The 23,560-nt window shown below is 41.4% G+C and overlaps 1 protein-coding gene across 3 annotated transcripts in view; it reads left to right on the top strand.

Moving 5' to 3' along the window:
- The first annotated feature begins 10,628 nt into the window (after window positions 1–10,628).
- Window positions 10,629–23,560, top strand: part of LOC118388546 (sodium-dependent neutral amino acid transporter SLC6A17) — a 29,657-nt gene continuing 16,725 nt past the window's right edge. Inside the window, exons 1-2 of one of the 3 annotated variants that reach the window (XM_052526888.1) lie at window positions 10,629–10,862; window positions 11,492–11,666. The gene's annotated coding sequence lies outside the window, so the exon portion shown is untranslated. Of the gene's footprint in view, window positions 10,863–11,491; window positions 11,667–14,789; window positions 14,925–22,539; window positions 22,782–23,560 lie in introns of those variants that run through there. The other 2 variants (XM_052526889.1, XM_052526890.1) reach the window with 2 other exon arrangements.

Raw genomic sequence — 23,560 nt, 5'->3', positions numbered from 1 at the left:
ATACCATACCCCATAATGACCAAGCAAAAACAGGTTTTTAGAAATGTTTACTAATTTATTAAATCTAAAAACCAGAAACACCTTATTTACATAAGTATTCAGACCCTTTGCTATGAGACTCGAAATTGAGCTCATGTGCATCCTGTTTCCATTGATCATCCTCGAGATGTTTCTACAACTTGATTGGAGTCCACCTGTTGTAAATTCAATTGATTGGACATGATTTGGAAAGGCACATACCCGTCTATATAAGGTCAAACCACGAGGTTGAAGGAATTGTCTATAGAGCGCCGAAACATGATTGTGTCGAGGCACAGATCTGGGGAAGGGTACCAAAACATGTCCACAGAATTAAAGCCCCAAGAACACAGTGGCCTCCATCATTCTTAAATGGAAGAAGTTTGGAACCACCATGACTCTTCCTAGAGCTGGCTGGCCAGACAAACTGAGCAATTGGGGGAGAAGGACCATGTTCAGGGAGGTGAACAAGAACCTGATGGTCACCCTGACAGAGCTCTAGAGATTCTCTGTGGAGATGAAATAACTTTCCAGAAGGACAACCATCTCTGTAGCACTCCACCAATCAGGCATTTATGGTAGAGCAGCCAGACGGAAGCCCCTCCTCAGTAAAAGGTACATGACAGCCCGCTTGGAGTTTGCCAAAAGGCACCTAAACACTCTCAGAGCATGAGAAACAAGATTCTCTGTTCTAATGAAACAAATATTGAACTCTTTGGCCTGAATGCCAAGTGTCACGTCTGGAGGAAACCTGGCACCATCCCTACAGTGAAGCATGATGGTGGCAGAATCATGCTGTGGGGATGTTTTTCAGTGTCAGAGACTGAGAGACTAGTCAGGATTAAGGCAAAGATGAAGAGAACAAAATACAGAGAGATCATTGATGAAAACCTGCTCCAGAGCTTTCATAACCTCAGACTGGGTCCAACAGGACAACAACCCTAAGCACACAGCCAAGGCAACGCAGGTGTGGCTTCGGGACAAGTCTCTGAATGTCCTTGAGTGGCCCAGCTAGATCCAGGACTTAAACCTGATCAAACTTCTCTGGAGAGACCTGAAAATAGCTGTGCAGCAACGCTTCCCATCTAACCTGCCAGAGCTTGAGAGGATCTGCAGCGAAGAATGGGAAAAACTCCCCAAATGCAGGTGTGCCAAGCTTGTAGCGTCATACCCAAGAAAACTTGAGGCTGTAATCGCTGCTACTGAATAAAGGGTCTGAATACTTATGCAAATGTGATGTTTCCATTAGAATATATATATTAGCAAAAATTATTAAAAACCTGTTTTTGCTTTATCATTCTGGGGCATTGTGTGTAGATTGATGATGGGGGGAAAACAATTTAATCCATTTTAGAATAAGGCTGTAACATATCAACATGTGGAAAAAGTCACTCTATGTTAGAATGCCCAGTCATGTTCATATAATCTCAGACATAAATTGCTGCAGTTTAAGACCATCCATAGAACATGCTATATGCCAGTGAAACAGAATATCATGCACTCAGAAATGGTATTATTCTGTTGGATGTGTAAAGGAAAAAAGGGGACATTTTTGGATGGGTAAGTCATATTGAACAGAGAGATTTATGTCTTGAATGCAGGCATACATTTAAGATGTAAAATATACCACACTCCCATTCCATGAATTAAACTTTGAATTTCCAGCGCCATCACCCAATGTCACAGGACACCGTCACCCACTTACCTCAAGGTGCATCAATTTACTCTGTCCCTATGCTCAATGTACCCATACCTGAGGTAAGTTGTGCCAGAAGACCACTTTTTTAGGACAAGCTATGTTGTCAAAACTGTTGTGTTGACATGTATTTAGATTATTTCCAGGGATACACAACATACTGAAATATATGTGGATGTCTTTGTTAGAAAAAAAATTGTCAATTTACCCCATTCTCCCCTACAGTATGAATGAGCACAGGCCTCTTGTAAAACAGGCTGACTGGATTGCAATGAATTGCTTTCCTCTAGTAAGATGCCAAATCAAAGAGGATTACTGTTGGTCAAAACGCTGTCGATAAGCATCCCATTGATCATTTCTTCAGCAAATAAAATAAAATCAGAGTATTTTAACAATTAGACATGACCGGTGTTTTAGGGTTAAATAAATGATTTCTTATAGGTAACAAATATGTGTCTTGTACTCTACTTCAACTGATTTGAGTTCTGGGAAATGCAGTCTTTGCCCTGGACAGGTAGGCTCATGGTCATCACAGACTCTTAGAACAATGTCACACTATTTTCTGTCACATTAGTCCTACATGGAGTGTTGTAACCTAGGAACTCTACCACCTGTACAGTTCCTCATACATTCTAGAGCAGTGGAATTCAACATTTTTCAGAGGGGACCCAATTTCTTTCGGCCAATTTTTTTAGCCCAACCCATATCTAATGACACAACAATAAAATCGGTATATTTAGATTTTCACATCAACAAATAACCTTAAATTCATTACATTTTCATCTCTCTAAGATAACCAATACTTACATATCAATACATGGGCGGCAGGTAGCCTAGCGGTTATTGTTGGGCCAGTAATCGAAAGGTCGCCGGTTTGAATACCCGAGCCGACAAGCTGAAAAATCTGTCAATGTGCCATTGAGCAAGGCACTTAACCCTAATGTGCTCCAGGGGCACCGTACTACTATGGCTGACCCTGTAAAAACAACACATTTCACAGCAGCTATCCGGTGTGTGATAATAAAGCATTATTTTATTGTATTTTTCCATTTTCTTTCTCTATAATGTTCTTAATAACGTATATGTATATTGTCCCATAAAATAGTCTGTACTCTTCATTTAAAAAAGGGGGTTGCGACCCTGAACTTGAATAACATTGCTCTAGAGGATTAATTATTTTTGATGGTCCAGATTATAATTGTGTGTAGTGGGGTGGGGTGAGGGGGGAGAGTGTGATTTTAAGCGGTCTCCATTAGTACCATTATTAAGTTTGCAGGGGCGCAGATGCTGAAACACTTACAGTTGAAGTCGGTAGTTTACACACACATACATACAGTTGAAGTCAGAAGTTTACATACACATACTGTAGGTTGGAGTCATTAAAACTTGTTTTTCAACCACTCCACAAATTTCTTGTTAACAAACTATAGTTTTGGCAAGTCAGTTAGGACATCAACTTTGTGCATGACACAAGTTATTTTCCCAACAATTGTTTACAGACAGATTATTTCACTTACAACTCACTGTATCACAATTCCAGTGAGTCAGAAGTTTACATACACTATGTTGACTGTGCCTTTAAACAGCTTGGAAAATTCCAGAAAATTATGTCATGGGTTTAGAAGCTTCTGATAGGCTAAATTACATCATTTGAGTCAATTGGAGGTGTACCTGTGGATGTATTTCAGGGCCTACCTTCAAACTCAGTGACTCTTTGCTGACATCATGGGAAAATCTAAATAAATCAGCCTAGACCTCCATAAATGCTAGACCTCCACAAGTCTGATTCATCCTTGGGAGCAATTTTCAAACGCCTGAAGGTACCACATTCATCTGTACAAACAATAGTATGCAAGTATAAACACTATGGGACCATGCAGCCGTGGTACCGCTCAGGAAGGAGACGCGTTCTGTCTCCTAGAGATGAACGTACTTTGGTGCAAAAAGTACAAATCCATCCCAGAACAACAGCAAAGGACCTTGTGAAGATGCTGGAGGAAACAGGTACAAAAGTATCTATGTCCACAGTAAAACGAGTCCTATATCGACATAACCTGAAAGGTCGCTCAGCAAGGAAGAAGCCACTGCTCCAGAACCGCCATAAAAAAAGCCAGACTACGGTTTGCAACTGCACATGGGGACAAAGATCATACTTTTTGGAGAAATGTCCTCTGGTCTGATGAAGCAAAAATAGAACTGTTTGGCCATAATGACCATCGTTATGTTTGGAGGAAAAAGGGGGAGGCTTGCAAGCTGAAGAACAACATCCCAATCGTAAAGCACGGGGGTGGCAGCATCATGTTGTGGGGGTGTTTGCTGGAGGAGGGACTAGTGCACTTCACAAAATAGATGGCATCATGAGGAGGAAAAGTATGTGGATATATTGAAGCAACATCTCAAGACATCAGTCAGGAAGTTAAAGCTTGGTCGCAAATGGGTCTTCCAAATGGACAATGACCCCAAGCACACTTCCAAAGTTGTGGCAAAATGGCTTAAGGACAACAAAGTCAAGGTATTGGAGTTAGAGGTAGACCGATTATGATTTTTCAATGCCGATACCGATTGTTGGAGGACCCCCCCAAAAAAAAGCCAATACCGATTAATCGGCCGATTTTCTACATTTATTTGTAATAATGACAATTACAACAATACTGAATTAACACTTATTTTAACTTAATATAATACATCAATAAAATCAATATTGCCTCAAATAAATAATGAAACATGTTCAATTTGGTATAAATAATGGCATAACAAAGTGTTGGAGAAGAAAGTAAAAGTGCAATATGTGCCATGTAAGAAAGCTAACGTTTAAGTTCCTTGCTCAGAACATGAGAACATATGAAAGCTGGTGGTTCCTTTTAACATGAGTCTTCAATATGCCCAGGTAAGAAGTTTTAGGTTGCAGTTATTATAGGAATTATAGGACTATTTCTCTCTACCATTTGTATTTCATCAACCTTTGACCATTGGATGTTCTTATAGGCACTTTGGTATTGCCAGTGTAACAGTATAGCTTCTGTCCCTCTCCTCGCTCCCATGCAGAGCAAGGGGAATAACTACTCCAAGCCACAGAGCGAGTGACATTTGACACGCTATTAGCGCTCATCCCGCTAACTAGCTAGCCATTTCACATGGTTACACAAGCCTAATTTCGGGAGTTGATAGGCTTGAAGTCATGAACAGCGCAATACTTGACGCACAACGAAAAGCTGCTGGCAAAATGCATGAAAGTGCTGTTTGAATGAATGCTTACGAGCCTGCTGCTGCCTACCACCGCTCAGTCAGACTGCTCTATCAAATCATAGACTTAGTTATAACATAACTACACACATAAATATTAATATGGTCGAATCCGGAAACTATCATCTCGAAAACAATGCGTTTATTCTTTCAGTGAAATACGGAACCGTAGGGGTGGCATCCATTAGTCTAAATATTCCTGTTACATTGCACAACCTTCAATGTTATGTCATAATTGCGTAAAATTCTGGCAAATTAATTACGGTCTTTGTTAGGAAGAAATGGTCTTCACATAGTTCGCTACGAGCCAGGCGGCCCAAACTGCTGCATATACCCTGACTCTGCTTGCACAGAACGCAAGAGAAGTGACACAATTTCCTAGTTAAAAGAAAGTCATGTTATCAGGCAATATTAACTAAATATGCAGGTTTAAAAATATATACTTGTGTATTGATTTTAAGAAAGGCATTGATGTTTATGGTTAGGTACACATTGGCGCAACGACAGTGCTTTTTTCGCGAATGCGCTTGTTAAATCACCCGTTTGGCGAAGTAGGCTGTGATTCAATGATAAATTAACAGGCACCACATCGATTATATGCAACGGTCGACCTCGGTCGATTTTCTGGTCTGATGAAACCAAGATTTAACTCTTTGGCCTGAATGGCAAGTGTCACGTCTTGAGAAAACCTGGCACCATCCCTACGGTGAAGCATAGTGGTGACACGCATCATGCTGTGGGGATGTTTTTCAGCGGCAGGGACTGGGAGACTAGTCAGGATCGAGGGAAAGATGAATGGATCAAAGTACAGAGAGATCCTTGATGAAAACCTGCTTCAGAACACTCAGGACCTCAGGACCTCAGGACCTCACCTTCCAACAGGACAATGACCCTAACCACACAGCCAAGAATTTGCAGGAGTGGCTTCGGGACAAGTCTCTGAATGTCCTTGAGTGGCCCAGTCAGATCCCTGACTTGAACCGGATCGAACATCTCTGGGGAAACCTTATTATATTTGTGGGGTATTATGGGGTATTGTGTTAGACTAGCCAGCTAGTTATTTTGTCCCAACAGACCTTGTTTTGTGAAGAATTTGCCTGATGTAGATCGCCCAGATTTAGATTGCTCAGTGCAGTAACAAATTAGAAGGTCAGAGACCTGACAGTGTGGTGCCAGGATAACAACAGCTCCCTCAATGTGATCAAGACAAAATAGATGATCGTGGACTACAGGAAAAGGAGGGCCGAGTATGCCCCTATTCTCATCGACTGGTCTGTAGGGGAGCAGGTTGAGTGTCCACATCACCAACGAACTATCATGGTCCAAACACACCAAGACAGTCGTGAAAAGACCACGACAATGCCTGAAAAGATTTGGCATGTGGCCTCAGATCCTCAAAAAGTTCTACAGCTGTACCATCGAGAACATCCTGATGGGTTGCATCCCCACCTGGTATGGCAACTGCTCGGTCTCCGACCGCAAGGCACTACAGATGGTAGTGCGTACAGCCCAGTACATCACTGGGGCCAAGCTTCCTGCCATCCAGGACCTCTATACCAGGTGGTGTTACACTGTTGGATGAAGAGATTGAATGTCAATTAAATGCTCAGAGAAAACGCAGTTTCCCTCAAGCAATACAATGTGGCACTGATGCCCTGATAAACAAAATGTCTATTTGTTTTCCCATGTACATCACATTGATAGTCCTAGTAGCTGTGTGATATCTGGCTGCATCATGGGAATGTTTTAAAGAGATTATGGTGTAAAGAAAATAGGGAGAGGACAGTGTTGTTGCTATCTGGACTCTACAAACCCCTCTCTGGGAGACCATCTGGTGGAGCTCTTCTATAGGCTGTCACATGGCCTGACAAGCCCTGCATGGCAATCTACGGCCCAGCGTTAATATGGGCTTAACGCTCTATATAAAGAATGTATGAGAGGGAAATTTGCCTGTTTTAAATCTCCTCCAGTCATCCAGGCAATCACTCTTCTCAAAGGGAGCAACCACAGCAGCCAGCGATCACTGGTGAAATGAGGCACACAACATTTACAGGTGAAATGTCACCTAACTGGAGTTGGAACTATGGGATGTTTTTACTGTCAGTGGCACCCATGAGGCTACATTTGATTATTACTCTGATGTTTGAAAGATGATCATCAAATCAGCATCAAATCAATATTTCACGGTGTTACATCCATTTTTGTTTTGCAATATGACTTTACATGCATTTTGAATGCACTGAATTTGAAATATTGTTATGCTGTACTGCTCTATTACTCCCCTATATGACAGCACTGAGGGTATTCTGTCATGCACCATCATGTACAGTGGGGAGAACAAGTATTTGATACACTGCCAATTTTGCAGGTTTTCCTACTTACAAAGCATGTAGAGGTCTGTAATATTTATCATAGGTACACTTAAATTGTAAGAGACGGAATCTAAAACAAACATCCAGAAAATCACATTGTATGATTTTTAAGTAATTAATTAGCATTTTATTGCATGACATAAGTATTTGATACATCAGAAAAGCAGAACTTAACTTTTGGTACAGAAACCTTTGTTTGCAATTACAGCGATCATACGTTTCCTGTAGTTCTTGACCTGGTTTGCACACACTGCAGCAGGGATTTTGGCCCATTCCGCCATAGAGACCTTCTCCAGATCCTTCAAGGTATTGGGGCTGTCGCTGGGCAATACGGACTTTCAGCTCCCTTCAAAGATTTTCTATTGGGTTCAGGTCTGGAGACTGGCTAGGCCACTCCAGGACCTTGAGATGCTTCTTACGGAGCCACTCCTTAGTTGCCCTGGCTGTGTGTTTCTTGTCGTTGTCATGCTGGAAGACCCAGCCACGACCCATCTTCAATGCTCTTACTGAGGGAAGGATATTGTTGGCAAAGACCTCGCGATACATGGCCCCATCCATCCTCCCCTCAATACGGTGCAGTCGTCCTGTCCCCTTTGCAGAAAAGCAACCCCAAAGAATGATGTTTCCACCTCCATGCTTCACAGTTGGGATGGTGTTCTTGGGGTTGTACTCATCCTTCTTCTTCCTCCAAACACGGCGAGTGGAGTTTAGAAATAAAGCTTTATTTTTGTCTCATCAGACCACATGACCTTCTCCCATTCCTACTCTGGATCATGCAGATGGTCATTGGCAAACTTCAGACGGGCCTGGACATGTGCTGGCTTGAGCAGGGGGACCTTGCGTGCGCTGCAGGATTTTAATCCATGACGGCGTAGTGTGTTACTAATGGTTTTCTTTGAGACTGTGGTCCCAGCTCTCTTCAGGTCATTGACCAGGTCCTGTAGTTCTGGGCTGATCCCTCACCTTCCTCATGATCATTGATGCCCCATTGATGCCCCACGAGGTGAGTTCTTGCATGGAGCCCCAGACTGAGGGTGATTGACCATCTTGAACTCCTTCCATTTTCTAATAATTGCGCCAACAGTTGTTGCCTTCTCACCAAGCTGCTTGCCTATTGTCCTGTAGCCCATCCCAGCCTTGTGCAGGTCTACAATTTTATCCCTGATGTCCTTACACAGCTCTCTGGTCTTGGCCATTGTGGAGAGGCTGGAGTCTGTTTGATTGAGTGTGTGGACAGGTGTCTTTTAAACAGGTAACGAATTCAAACAGGTGCAGTTAATACAGGTAATGAGTGGAGAACAGGAGGGCTTCTTAAAGAAAAACGAACAGGTCTGTGAGAGCCGGAATTCTTACTGGTTGGTAGGTGATCAAATACTTATGTCATGCAATAAAATGCAAATTAATTACTTAACAATCATACAATGTGATTTTCTGGATGTTTGTTTTAGATTCCGTCTCTCACAGTTGAAGTGTACCTATGATAAAAATTACAGACCTCTACATGCTTTGTAAGTAGGAAAACCTGCAAAGGCGGCAGTGTATCAAATACTTGTTCTCCCCACTGTAAGTCCAAGAAAGACATGAAAATAACAATCTACTGGTATAGACTTGTCTCTTTCATCTGCTCATACACATGTGCTCTGTTCAGATATGGCTACAACATCACTATGGACAGCACCTGCAACAAGGTGACACACACTGACTTGTGTAGTTAGACATCAGAAAATCTCATAAGGATCAGTGAGGATCAAAAACACAATTGAATGAGTTTCTATTCCTGTCCATGGCGACAGGGTCAAAACATGCCTGACCTCTTGCACCCTAGCCCACCGACAGATTCCCTGCACTCCCTTTACATAGTGCACTAATATCCCTATACCAGAACACCATCAAAACAATGCCATATGATAATAAAACTGATAAATACAATGGCTGGCATCCCAAATGTTCTTAACAGGTTGCTTCAAAATACTACTTTGATCAAATAATGTTGATTTGGATTGGTTGTTTGATTGATTGATTGGATGGTTGGTTGGTCGGATGTTTAAACTTTATACCCTTGGTAAAACACCTATAGACCATTTGAATACACTGCAGACGGATTATCTAATCTCCAGTGTAATTACAGTAGAGTAACAGGCAAGTGTCACTCTGTGTAATGGGCTGTAACGTCTGAACGATTACTCATACATGAAAGATCGTCGCTGGCGGACACATCTGTCTGTTGCAGCATGGCTACTGTTTCTCACTCACTCCTTGTGGAAATATAGGACTACAAGCTTTATATTGGGGCGGCAGGGTAGCCTAGTGGTTAGAGCATTGGACTAGTAACCAAAAGGTTGCAAGTTCAAATCCCTGAGCTGACAAGGTACAAAATCTGTCGTTCTGCGCCTGAACAGGCAGTTAACCCACTGTTCCTAGGCCGCCATTGAAAATAAGAATTTGTTCTTAACTGACTTGCCTAGTAAAATAAAGGTAAAAAAAAAATAGCTTATCATAGCATATTGCATAGGCCTGTATCACACTCAGACATACAGTAGCATCAGCCAGTCAGGATGGCGTTACACAAAAATCCCGGACCACTTTCTCCCCTATCTGAACACCTGCACAACACCAGTGGAGCTCTGGCCAAAAGGCTGGGAAACAGAAATGTATGAGAGAAGAAGAAATTGGAAAAGAGTAGGGTAGACAGGAAGTTAGAGACCTGTGTGTTCTTTCAGACACATGTCATTCAATGTGTTGAAAACAACCTTTTTTTTATCATGCACAACAGTATCAATTTGTCAATGGTGACTTAAGAGCACCTACTACTCGTGTCATTGAGGGTCCTCGAACATCAATGTATTGATTGCACACTGCCATCTCCTCTTGTTGTGGTTAAATCATTTTGATCAAAAGGGTCTTCGCATCTCAGTAAGTGCTCCTCAGAAAAGATAGCACGTACTCATTTTACTCATGTGAATCATATAAACATGATAGTACTATGAATATGTGGCTGTTTATGTTATTTCTTCTGTGAGTAGCTAAGTGCAAAGGATGGGACTGCGGGAGAACTTTAGTCTTTGTAGAAGAGGATATATAACGCAGCTTTTATTGCAGCTTTTCTCTGCAGCTTTTATTGCAGGTTTTCAGCCGAAAGTGACCCAGACAACGCAACACAAGGTGAGAGAGGGAGGGAAGGAGGGAGGGAGAGAGGGATGGAGGAGGAATATAAATGAGACTCCAGTGAAGGAAAAGTACTGGAGGGATGCGCTGACGCAGATGTAGAATGTGCCGGTGCACGTGAGAGGAAGTGTGTGAGGAGGAACACAAAACGAAAAGAAAAAACATAGGGCTGGTAGTGAACGAGAGCACTTTAGATTGAAAAAAAAATGTGAGGATCCAGACAACTGAAGGTGAATGGTTGTGTCAGGAACGGGGTGGAAACGTGTGGGGCTGAATCCCAGGAGGAATGCTCTGACGTCAGCTGAGCAGAGGCTTTAAATAAAGAGATTTCAGGAGAAATAGAGAACTGAAGACAAGAGGAGAGAGAGGTACTTTGCAATCTATTATAAGACAAGAGACATAGAGGAGAGAGATTCTACTGGAGGTAATGATAATGGGGTGATGAGAATGAAAATAGAGGGAGAGAGAAAGGGAAGACGAGGGCAAGATCTGAAGAAAAAGTCAGGACAGAATGACTTAAAACATTACAAAGATAGACAAGGACTGATGATACATTGAAAAAAGAAAGGATGAAGGAAAGGATTTGTGGGAATCACTGGGAATGAGAAGGTAGACCACTAAGGCTGGTACCCAAGAAGCTCTAAACCGTATGGGACTGGTGGGTCACATGCTAAATAGAGAGGGCAGCAGCACAGCTGTGCCAACAGTCCCACAGGTCCCCAGGGCAGCTGGCACAGAGGAATCACTGCAACCCAAATACAACCCAATGTTCACTGACATTATCTTATTGGCTGGATGCAGCAAATTACATTGAGATGACTCAGATATTAGGTGGGCTAATTGTTGGGGCTCAGATGCAGACCATTCAGATGGGTTAATTCAGTCCTTTATTTTTATTCTCGCAAGTGGGGAAATGTGAAGCTCTGTTACACAAACTTAAATGTGATCAATCATTAATTCTCATGCCTGAATGAAACCTAATTTTGGGGTGTTACAGGAACTTCACAGCTTGAACTTTGGTGACCGGTTTGGACCATGGGGAGGTGACTGTAGACCAGATTCTCAATGAAGGATGAGTGTTCTACAAAACCGTGACACTTCTACCGGCCTTCCCTACGGCAGAGCGTGTCAGCTGCATGTGAGAAATAAGAAAGGAGCATTCGTAGGAGAAGGTATATCCACTTTGATTGGCGAGTCACAAGAGAGCGTTGGTGGCAAGCACACCTCCCATCCACCATCCATGCTCATGCAACCTGCCTAGGGGAAGGGGAGGAGAAAGAAGAGGCAGGCATGGTTGGAAAAAGGGAGTAGATGAAGGGGAGGAAGCATGGAGAGGAGGGGGCATCCATATGTTATCACTTTGCAAACTGCTTTACCCATGCAGAGCAACTTTATACAGATAAAGGCTCTCAACATAAATGTACACAGTTGGTTGCGTTCTGAGAACAACGTAGGATAAGAGATGCCCACCAGAAAATGCCCAGTCTCTCATTCATCACTTAGTGCTGAGTAGTTCAGGGGATAAATAATAAGTTATTATTCTATTCTATCATATTCTATTATCATTTTGTGGTCTCATGGGAAACCTGTAACTTGAAAGGGAGATTATGCTATGTGGCATTTAATAACAACCAAAGAGAAGAGGAAAACCAACATTATTTGCCACAGGTTCAGGCTCAGGGGCAAGGGTGTTGGTTTTATAATGCATCTTCCACCAGCAGCAGCATACCACCCAGCATCTCACTGATGGCGTACTTCTGGATGTGGTGTTGGAGGGCCAGTAGGGGGCACTCTTCCCTCTGGTCTAAGATCCCAGGGCAGTAAAAGGGACATTGCCCTGCGCAGGGTGGTTAAACGGGTGTCCTGACTCTCTGTAATCATTAAAAATCCCATGGCACTAATTGTGATCTAGCCCCATTCCATCATGGCCACCTAATCATCCCCCTCATTGCTAATTGGCATATATCATACCTTCTTCACCTGTTAGCTGGTGAGTGTTAGGGCACAAAATTGGTTGTGATTTTCCTGTGTTGTTATGATATTTCCAAACTACGAGGACAAAATAACACTGAAATTGTGAAAATTGTGCCCTTTTTGTGTAATAGCTGTTTGGAAAAGAAATCCTGAAATTTCAGCCTGTTCATGTGGGATAGAGCTTTTGGCCCAGATCATGACATCACAATCTAATCTAAATATATTAACAGTTGTATCAACACACCCATATGTTCCGACAGCATTTCAATGGCAAAAGGAGGTTCAGGGAAATACATTATTAAAAAGTATATTTGGAGTTATTTTCATGAAATAAACAAATGCAGTGATTTATTAGACATATGGTGATGATTTATTAAAACGACTGCATGGGGGTTTTAAGAGGAATGAGTTGCAGAAGAGAGACAGCTAAACCCAAATACCTATACTTGGATCCTAAATAGTAGGCCGTTTGAGTATGCGAAAACATGTAGTTTTATAAAATGTGAAATATTGAAAATCTAGTATACTTTAAATGCCCAGATGTCATACTCATTTTCGCATTTACTCTAATAGAATTCGCTGAACCTGATTGAAGAGGATAATCGTATTTTCACACCCACGTGTGTTCGACAACAGAAGATAATCAGAATAGAGGACACACTCGACAAAAATGTCATGTAAGGGAACGGCAGGGAACAAGCACGATTCCGCATTCAATGACAGCTCAGTATGGATGAGTAGTATGTTGATATCAGTTACTTAATGCATAGGTTTGTACTTAACAGTACATTCTAAATAGTATGAAATACGATTAGTACACAGTAGTTTAAGAAAGTAGTAGGAAAGCCATATTTCGGCCACAGCCGCTGTCTGTGGTATGATCTTGAGGTTGTTGTGGTAAATTATGTCAGAAGCCATCTCTGGGAAAGTGTGTCATGGCAGGCCAGATATTGAAATAAAATGTACACTGGATACCTACTACCAGATTGTTACTGAAGTCCAAATCCCATGCCACCAGACTGCATGTGCTTCTAGGCAGGGGCGCAACTTTGGTTTTAGAAGTGGGTGGGATATAATACTTTTTTTATTTATCCAGTCAGATAAACACCCCAAACAGCCTACCTGACCGCTCAGAGGCATCTGCATGGTCCTAAAGCACACCAGGCCTCATTCCAATGATACAACTGGGGGGGACAAAAAATGCAATTTCAGAATGCCAGTGAGTGTTGCGCCTCTAGGTATCCAGCACAGGCATAGGGTGTATTGTAGGCTACTTTCTACAAAGGTTGTGTTTCTCTGCATAAAATGAGTGGTTCTATAGGTCACTTGTACAAACATGAAATCAATTTAACTTAGATAGAAAGTAAGATATTGTTAGAATACCCAGTAGTAGATGAAACAACCGTGGTAAAGAGGCATTGCTGATGAAGATAATAAAGATGATTGTATATGCAGTCATGTGGCAAGGGAATGACAAAATAATCTATTGGGTCAGAATGAAAAATGGCCCAATGACACTCTCTACCTCCTCTACCCCGTGGTTTTAAAGAATAGTCTGCTGGAAGGCGCATGATTTATGGTCACCTGTGCATCAGTTGGCTGGAGCCACAGAGAAGTGTCGCCTGTGTCTCGATGTCTCAATAAACATTCACCACCGCTCTTCCAATAAATGGACCATGTGTTGTAGGGATTTTTTCCATAATGTCAAGAAGGGATGAACAAATAACAACATAGTCCTATGTGATTAAGGGGTTGCCTATTATTGTTGGTTCGTAGAATATACTAATATCAAAATGTATTATAGCCTAGAATACATACATTTTAAACTGGTCATAATTATTTTGCCTACAATGAACACATGTATCTCGTTATCAATTATCTGTGTTTTATTGCATATGTCTCCATAGGTGCTGACAATGCTATTTTTATGAATTGAATTGCCATGAATTTTATCAATCGGAAAAGCATGGTAGTAAGTGACGCAAACATATGCGTCAGACTAATACCAACATATTTCTTGACCGTTCTATTTCCAAAGATTTTAGGGGGACTCGGTTTAATACATTCACCCTTACTCCAGATAAATAAATACAAAATACACCTTGGACCACAGGGCGTTCATTTAATTGTCTTCTCCAAATTAAGCACAGGCTTCCTATGTTAAACGCCAGGGTTATTAGATTACTATTATTAGCATGGTGATAATTTGGCAATGTGATCATGTACACTCTTGCGTCACTATGCACTCGCCTGCTCCGCCACCCTGCTTGCATGTCAATTGTCAGCCAAAACTGCACGTGATTCGTTCCCTCTCATCCTCTCGCGCTCATACACTGGGTACCACCAGACGAGGTCGAAATTGGCACGGAGCAGATGTATTTGCCCCATGCTGGTGTGTTCGAATTGTTTTTACATTGTAAACACTGGATATAGGTTATTTCTTCGAAATATTTAAGGTGAGTAATGCGTTATTGACTTGACATGTTTATTATACAATCGCCAGGTCCCTGGCGACATCCATCTGTCCAGATGTACCCATCATTAGTCACTAGGCTCGTACGTGTCTCACCTTGTCCATTTGTTTTAATTATTGTTGACATTTGTTTTGAATTTGTTTTAGCTGTATATCAGAGCTGTTCAATAGGGACTGCTTTGCGATACTAAACTATTGGAGAAACAAAGAAGGGACAATTGTTGGAGCGATTTTGCCCCTGTATTGTAATGATAGCAAGGAGTGATTTTTCGTGACACTTGAGAAAACTATTGCTAAGGAACTTACAGGGATGAACTTGTGTGATCTCATCATGTTTATTATGTGGGGTGAGAGTTGTCCTGGATGATGACATTAAATAGTCATGCTGTCATGAATCACTGGGTTGTGTGACCTTGAGTGCTATTTTTTACAATCGTCTGGCCAATAATTGTAAGATAATTGCTTACTCAATGGAATAATAGTATATTTGCATAATTTGTTTTAGTTTAAAATGCCAAGCAGACAGAATGACTGATGTTCAGTCCCGGTCTATTGTCGTAGATGTGAGGGATGACAGGTGTTGGAGCGCTGATCAGATTGATCACCTTTTAGAGCGCTTTCCTATCTGTACTTGGCTGTCTCTTGAGCTTTGTTTTACGACCACAACCTTCAAGTCTCCAGGGCAGTATTTCAGATTGTAGAGTTAGTTGTAGGTGTTGTGATTGAACTTGTTTAATTCTGTTAAAGGGACCTTTTTGGAGAATTAAAACATCCATGCCTTGGGAGAAAATGTAGTGGTATTTTTATTGTTTATAATCCAAATTAAATGGCCTTCATAGGCTATATTGATCCCCATCCGCCAACAAGCATTCTAAAAGACACACACACACACACACACACACACACACACACACACACACACACACACACACACACACACACACACACACACACACACACACACACACACACACATACACACACACACACACACACACACACACACACACACACACACACACACACACACACACACACACACACACACACACATATAGATATCTCCTACAATACATAAACTTGTATTGTAGTATCCTTAGTTCAACATCAGCGACCTCTTCAAGAGGTATGATCTCTTGGTGGTTTGCCTAAGGTGGTAGAATGACAGTCACAAGGTCAAAAGGTTTGAGACCTGGTTGAGGTACCCCTCAAATTGTTTACGATGGTGTCAGAAGTGGGATGTTGTGCCTCTGAGGCATTACAGAAGGTCTAGCCAACATATAAATATCTATTTGTTAACCAGAAGAGCAACTTGGCTGATAAACATACATTTTTGTCACTCGGATCCAATCGGTAGATAACGGGTTCCAGGTTGGGTCTAGATCTGGTTGTCGTTGGATCCATTTGGGTTCGAGGCTAATTGTTTTCGGGTCTGCATCAAACTTTTGTTTCCTTCACTCTCTCTCTCTCTCTCTCTCTCTCTCTCTCTCTCTCTCTCTCTCTCTCTCTCTCTCTCTCTCTCTCTGTTTGAGAAATGAGTAAGAAAGTTACAGACTCACAAATATCATACCTATGGATTTCACATGACTGGGTAGGGGCGCAGCCATGGGGGGGCCTGGGAGGGCATAGGCCCACCCACTTGCGAGCCAGGCTCACCCACTGGGGAGCCAGGCTGAGGCAATCAGAATATGTTCTTGTTACAAAATGTATTACAGAAAGAAATACTCCTCAGTTTATCAGCTGTCCGGGTGGTTGGTCTCAGACGATCCTGCAGGGGAAGAAGCCAGATGTGAGGCTCCTGGGCTGGCGTGGTTACATGTGGTCTGCGGTTGTGAGTCAACTTCAGCACAAGAACTGTTCTTCTGGAGCTTCATGAATGGGGTTCCATCAGTGCTGTAAAGTACTTATGTACAAATATTGAAAAGTACTGTACCTTACTATTTATAGTTTTAAAATCTTTTACTTTTACTTAACTACATTCCTAAAGAAAATTATGTACTTTTTACTCCGTACATTTTCCTTGACACCCAAAAATACTCGTTACATTTTGAATGCTTAGCAGGACAGGAAAATAGTAGAATTCACGCACTAATCAAGAGAACATCCCTGGTCATCCCTACTGCCTCTTATCTGGTGGACTCACAAAACACAAATGCTTAATTTGTAAATTGAGTGTGGGAGTGTGCCCCTGGCTATCCGTAAATTTTAAAAAATCATTAAAAATGTGCCATCTGATTTGTTTAATATAAAGAATTTGAAATTATACATGTACATTTGACATTTTAAACATTTGGCAGACACTCCTATCCAGAGCGACTTACAGGAGCAATTGGGGTTAAGTACCTTGCTCAAGGGCACATCGACAGATTCTTCCCTTAGTCGGCTCTGGGATATTTTAGCAATTGCATTTACTTTTGATACTTAAGTAAATTTAAAACCAAATACTGCTACACGTTTACTCAAGTACAGTTGAAGTCGTACGTTTACATACCCCTTTGCCAAATACATTTAAACTCAGTTTTTCACAATTCTTGACATTTAATTCTAGTTAGAATTCCCTGTCTTAGGTCAGTTACGATCACCACTTTATTTTAAGAACGTGAAATGTCAGATTAATAGTAGAGAGAATTATTTATTTCAGCTTTTCTTTCTTTCATCACATTCCCAGTGGGTCAGAAGTTTACATACACTCAATTAGTATTAGGTAGCATTGCCTTTAAGTTGTTTAACTTGGGTCAAACGTTTAGGATAGCCTTCCAGAAGCTTCCCACAAAAGGTTGGGTGAATTTTGGCCCATTCCTTCTGACAGAGCTGGTGTAACTGAGTCAGGTTTGTAGGCCTCCTTGCTCGCACACACTTTTTCAATTCTGCCCACACATTTTCTATGGGATTGAGGCCAGGGCTTTGTGATGGCCACTCCAATACCTTGAATTTGTTGTCCTTAAGCCATTTTGCCACAACTCTGGAAGCATGCTTGGGGTCATTGCCCATTTGCGATCAAGCTTTAACTTCCTGACGGATTTCTTGAGATATTGCTTAAATATATCCACATAATTTTCCTGCCTCACAGTGCCATCTATTTTGTGAAGTGCACCAGTCCCTCCTGCAGCAAAGCACCCCCACAACATGATGCTGCCACCCCTGTTCTTCATGGTTGGGATCATGGTTGGAATGGTGTTCTTCGGGCTTGGAAGCCTCCCCCTTTTTCCTCCAAACATAACAATGGTCATTATGGCCAAACAGTTCTATTTTTGTTTCTTCAGACCAGAGGCTATTTCTCCAAAAAGTGTGATCTTTGTCCCCATGTGCAGTTGCAAACTGTAGTCTGGGTTTTTTATGGCGGTTTTGGAGCAGTGGCTTCTTCCTTGCTGAGCGGCCTGTCAGGTTATGTCGATATAGGACTCGTTTTACTGTGGATAGAGATACTTTCGTACCTGTTTCCTCCAGCATCTTCACAATGTCCTTTGCTGTTGTTCTGGGATTGATTGTCCCTTTTCACACCAAAGTATGTTCATCTTTAGGAGACAGAATGCACCATCTTCCTGAGCAGTACGACGGCTGCGCGGTTCCATGGTGTTTATACTTGCACACTATTGTTTGTACAGATGAATGTAGTACCTTCAGGCATTTGGAAATTGCTCCCAAGGATGAACCAGACTTGTAGAGGTCTACAATTGATTTCCCCATGATGTCAGTGAGTTTGAAGGTAGGCCTTGAAATACATCCACAGGTACACCTCCAATTGACTCAAAGTATGTCAATTAGCCCATCAGAAGCTTCTAACATCATTTTCTGGAATTTTCCAAGCTGTTTAAAGGCACAGTCAACTTACTGTATGTAAACTTCTGACCCACTGGAATTGTGATACAGTGAATTATAAGTGAAATAATCTGTCTGTTAACAATTCTTGGAAAAAGTACTTGTGTCATGCACAAAGTAGATGTCTTAACCTACTTGCCAAAACTATAGTTTGTTAACAAGAAATTTGTGGAGTGGTTGAAAAAATGAGTTTTAATGACCCCAACCAAAGTGTTTGTAAACTTCCGACTTCAACTGTAGTATTTTACTGGGTAACTTTAACTTTTACTCAAGTAAAAGTTTTCTATTAAGGTACCTTTACTGTTACTCAAGTATGACAATTGGGTACTTTTTCCACTACTGGTTTTCTTGGCCGAGCAGCTGCACACAAGCCTAAGATCACCATGCGCAATGCCAAGCGTTGGCTGGCTTTGCAGTGGAAACGCGTTCTCTGGAGCAGTGGAAACGCGTTCTCTGGAGTGATGAATCAAGCTTCACCATCTTGCAGTCCGACGAACGAATCTGGGTTTTGCGAATGCCAGGAGAAAGATACCTGCCCCAATGCATAGTGCCAACTGTAAAGTTCGGTGGAGGATGAAAAATGGTCTGAGGCTGTTTTTCAAGGTTCGGGCTAGGCACCTTAGTGTCTGTGAAGGGAAACATTAATGCTACAGCATATAAGGAAATTATAGACAATTCTCTGCTTCCAACTTTGTGGCAACAGTTTGGGGAAGGCCCTTTCCTGTTTTAGCATGGCAATACCCCCGTGCACAAGGCAAGGTGCATACAGAAATTATTTGTCGGCATCGGTGTGGAAGAACTTGACTGGCCTGCACAGAGCCCTGGCCTCAACCTTCCTAGAGACATTAATGACACTCATGTGTGTCTAATTTACTCATTACGATTTCCCTGTTAAAAGAGGTGTGTTTTCTGTTGTCCTTTGCAGAAACTTGAATTGTTTACCGTATGTGGTCGTTTCCTGAGTGAGGTTTCGAGACTTAGTGTTTGTTTTTTCAAGTGTACTGTTATCCCGAGGCTACCATCTCTCAGAAAAGTATTATGTTTATCCCTAAGCACTGATGCCTTGTCTCGTTTCTTCTTTGCACCTGGGTCCAACCTTACCATGTCACAAATTTGTCTCTCTTTGTCTGTTGGAAAGCAGACTGAAGCAGGTTTTCCTTTAGGATTTTACCTGTTTAGCTCCATTCTGTTTCTTTTTATCCTGAAGAACTCCCTAGTCCTTGCCCATGACAAGCATACCCCTAACATAATGCAGCCACCACCATGCTTGAAAATATGGAGAGTGGTACCCATTGATGTGTTGGATTTTTCCCAAACATAACAATTTGTATTCAGGACAAAAAGTACATGTTAGTAGTATTACTTTTGTGCATTGTTGCCAAGACAATGCATGTTTTGGAATATTTTTTATTCTATATACAGTACCAGTCAAAAGTTTGGACACATCTACTCATTCAAGGGTTTTTCTTTGTTCTTACTATTTTCTACATTGTAGAATAATAGTGAAGACATCAAAAGTATGAAATAACACACATGGAATCATGTAGTAACTAAATAACATGTGTGAAATTAGATTTAGAATAGACCATTATAATGCACCTGTATCGAAACAGGTGCAGTAGGAAAAAATATGCCTTTCCCAGTGGGTTTTTTTTCTTCATGCCAGCCAGGTAGGCAATCCTCCTTTTGTAGATATATGCAATGTGCTTAATATTAGGAAAGTTAAACAAAAAAATATATTAGGCCTAGCCTATAGAAAGCTGATCCTCTTTTCAGTAGAGGTCATCTCTCTGCAGTTGCATAGCCTGTTGAAATGTTGCACAACATGAGTTCATGGGCTTTCAAAGTGTTTGATTAGATTTTCAAATACATTTGCATTGATGTCAGATTGATTAGAGGGATAATAGAGTGCTCAGTTCCAGGCAGTTAGCAAGTTTGGTAGGCTAGTAATGACCATCAGCAGCATCAGAGCTTGGAGAAGCCTAATTACCGTGACTAAATGGTTACGTGGAATTTGACTGCCTTTTAGACTCGTGACCGCCAGTGTGGCGGTAATATGATCACCACAACAGCCCTAATCACAACAAATGTGAAAGAAATCAAGGAGTGTGAATATTTTCGGAAGGCACTGTATGCCCTTGGTGACCCATTGATCGTGTTTTTCAGGATTGTATTATCTGCAGGTTCCTGTTTTGTTTACATCAACCACACACAGGCTATTGCAGGGGTCTTAAACCTTGTTCCTGGAGAGCTACCCTCCCATAGGTCTTTAATCCAGCCCACTTCTAAATAACCTGGTTCAGTTTATCAGCCAGTTATTTATTAGAATCGAGGGTGTGCTGGATTAGGTTTGGAGTGAGCCTACAGTAGTAGCCTAGATTTCAAAACAAAACTTTGCTCAATGGGAGTACCTCAACACTATTTAAATAAACCTTAAAGGTTTTTGTTTGTCTGTGTAGTAAATTATCACACAGCATCTACTAACTCTACAGAGAAGTAAATGCCAAAAAAAACACATCTTACAGCTGTGCATGTTTTTGCAGTGCATGTTTGTTTTTTGCTAAAGTGATTTAGTCAGTGCAATTTTTTACATTTGTTTTTATTCAAAGCAGCTGGCCCCAAATTAATTTTTCATTTGTTATCTAGATATTCACTGACAATATAGGTATAGGTAACAATATAGGTAAAGTGCTGCAGACTGTTCCACCTAAACTCTTAGCCCTCACTGCAGCCATTATAACACATGCAATGGCTTTCAAATGATGTAAAAGTCACCTAGTACCTGTATTTTTTATAAATGTTGTCTGTGGTGATGTGAACACCAGCTGGCAGTTGTTGGCGTGTTTTCATGGCACAGTTGCTCTGTAGGCGGAGTGATGCAGCTGTTGATATTGAATGTCTGAACCAATGCAGATCCAGAGTTAATGCCCATGGGATTATATAGAGGTTCCCATGTAAATTGATAATGAGCGTGGATGATTTATTTCATCATGAGCTGTACAGGACATGTATGCAACGCTTGGCAGAAAGGGTTATGTTTTCGTTAGATACGTTGACGTGACCCGACGTTGACATATAATATGAAATGGTTGTTGTGTGCTGGAAGAGACGAAACACTGTATGTGTATACACTTATGTACTCTTTATAAGGAATTATGTGAATCATGTGGAATATTCTTGTTTAACTTTATACATAGGATTTGGGGTAAATTAAAATATACTGTTTTTTAAAAATACAGTTAAATTGTTGCTTTGCTCTGTCTGGGCTTTTGTAGGTCTACTAGACTGTTTACTAGAATAGCTGTTTACTTTGTATGTGGGAGGTTCAGTTTATTGTGGAGTTTTTGCACAAGAGAAAGTGGGAGGAGAAGAGATGTACAGGCAGAGGTAGTGACTGATAGTGATTGTCGTGACCAGAAGAAGTGCATCACTGTATCATACCGTAAAAGATGTGGCTGTCAAAATGTTGCCACAGCATAAAACTGCAGCTCTATATATCCTCTGTGTGACCTCCGTTTCTAACCTTCCCCTATTTCATATGGCCACATCACCTAGTCAGTTCTCAACTAAAGTAAATCAAGGATTACTAAGTGAACAGTCATCTCCCACATCGGTTATCTCTCTTGTTTTTGCTGTCTCTCTGTCCCCCAGAATAGGATGTGGCCCTTACATATCCCATAGGGCTTTGCTGCTCTGTATTTCCGTCGATGGAGGATTTTTGTAACGGCTGAGAAGTGACTCTCTCAATAAGTAATGAGCCTACGCCAGGCTTGTGATGTGGATCAAGAGAATGCATGACTGCGGATCATCCAGCCCCTCCCTTGTACTGACTGACTTCCTCCATTATGTTTGGGCTGAACCAACAGCTCCATGAAAAACCGGGAGAGAATCCTGCTGCAATGCTTCCGAGGATTAGGGGATTTACAGGAAAAAGCTTCCGAAAGTTAAGCTTACAGGACAGGAAAATTAAGTAGGACAATTGGTAACATTGGGAATGTCTGAAACCAAAACACTGAGGAAGGTAGGGGCCTAATCTGCTTTTTCAGTGACAGCTTTGTGGGGAAATGAGTCCACAGGTAGACAAAACACATTTAACAAGTTGCTACCCCCTCTCTCTTCATGTAAGAGAAGGGTTAGGTAATTGGATGTGACCAATGTTCCCGCAAGAAAAATGTGTCACTAAGCAAATTTCAGGTCTGCTGAGCGCAAACTTGTACATTGTGAAAATTGTGTGCAACTTCCGGCACGTTTACTGTGAACACTGAGGCTGTACCCGCTTTACATTACAGTTTTAACTGTCAGGTAGGCTACTGTGGGTATTTGATCATATTGTAGGCCTGCCAGAGTGGCCTACCATCAAAAACAATGGAGAAAATGCATCTCATAACATTTTACCATGGAACTAGCTGTTCTATCATTCAGGCTACAGTAGCAGCCAATGTTTATTGTTCAATGTAGGCCTACATTCAATGAGACTTTTGGGGGGAAAAACGCAGTGCTTAACATTAACCTGTTTATCCACTTGTCCATCAGACAAGGAGGACACTGAAAATGTTATGTTGTTTGATGCAAGAAACCACTTTATAAAATAAAATGCATTCTTATTCCTATACCATTATTACAGAGATTCAGACAAATTATCCTACCCTCTGCCTATTGGCTACTTAGGCTTGAATAAGTCTCAAAATACAACACTGCCCCTTTAAGACAAAACAAAGCTCTCTACCTGACTAGTTTTTCAAAGATGTCTAGAACTGTACACGTTATGTGCTCTTGTAGGAAGCGATCACTCCCCTATTG

Source organism: Oncorhynchus keta, chromosome 10 (genome assembly GCF_023373465.1).
Source record: "Oncorhynchus keta strain PuntledgeMale-10-30-2019 chromosome 10, Oket_V2, whole genome shotgun sequence".
Classification (NCBI taxonomy): Eukaryota; Metazoa; Chordata; class Actinopteri; order Salmoniformes; family Salmonidae; genus Oncorhynchus; species Oncorhynchus keta.
Note: the sequence above shows the minus strand (reverse complement) of the source record. Positions and strands in the feature narration are given on the sequence as shown.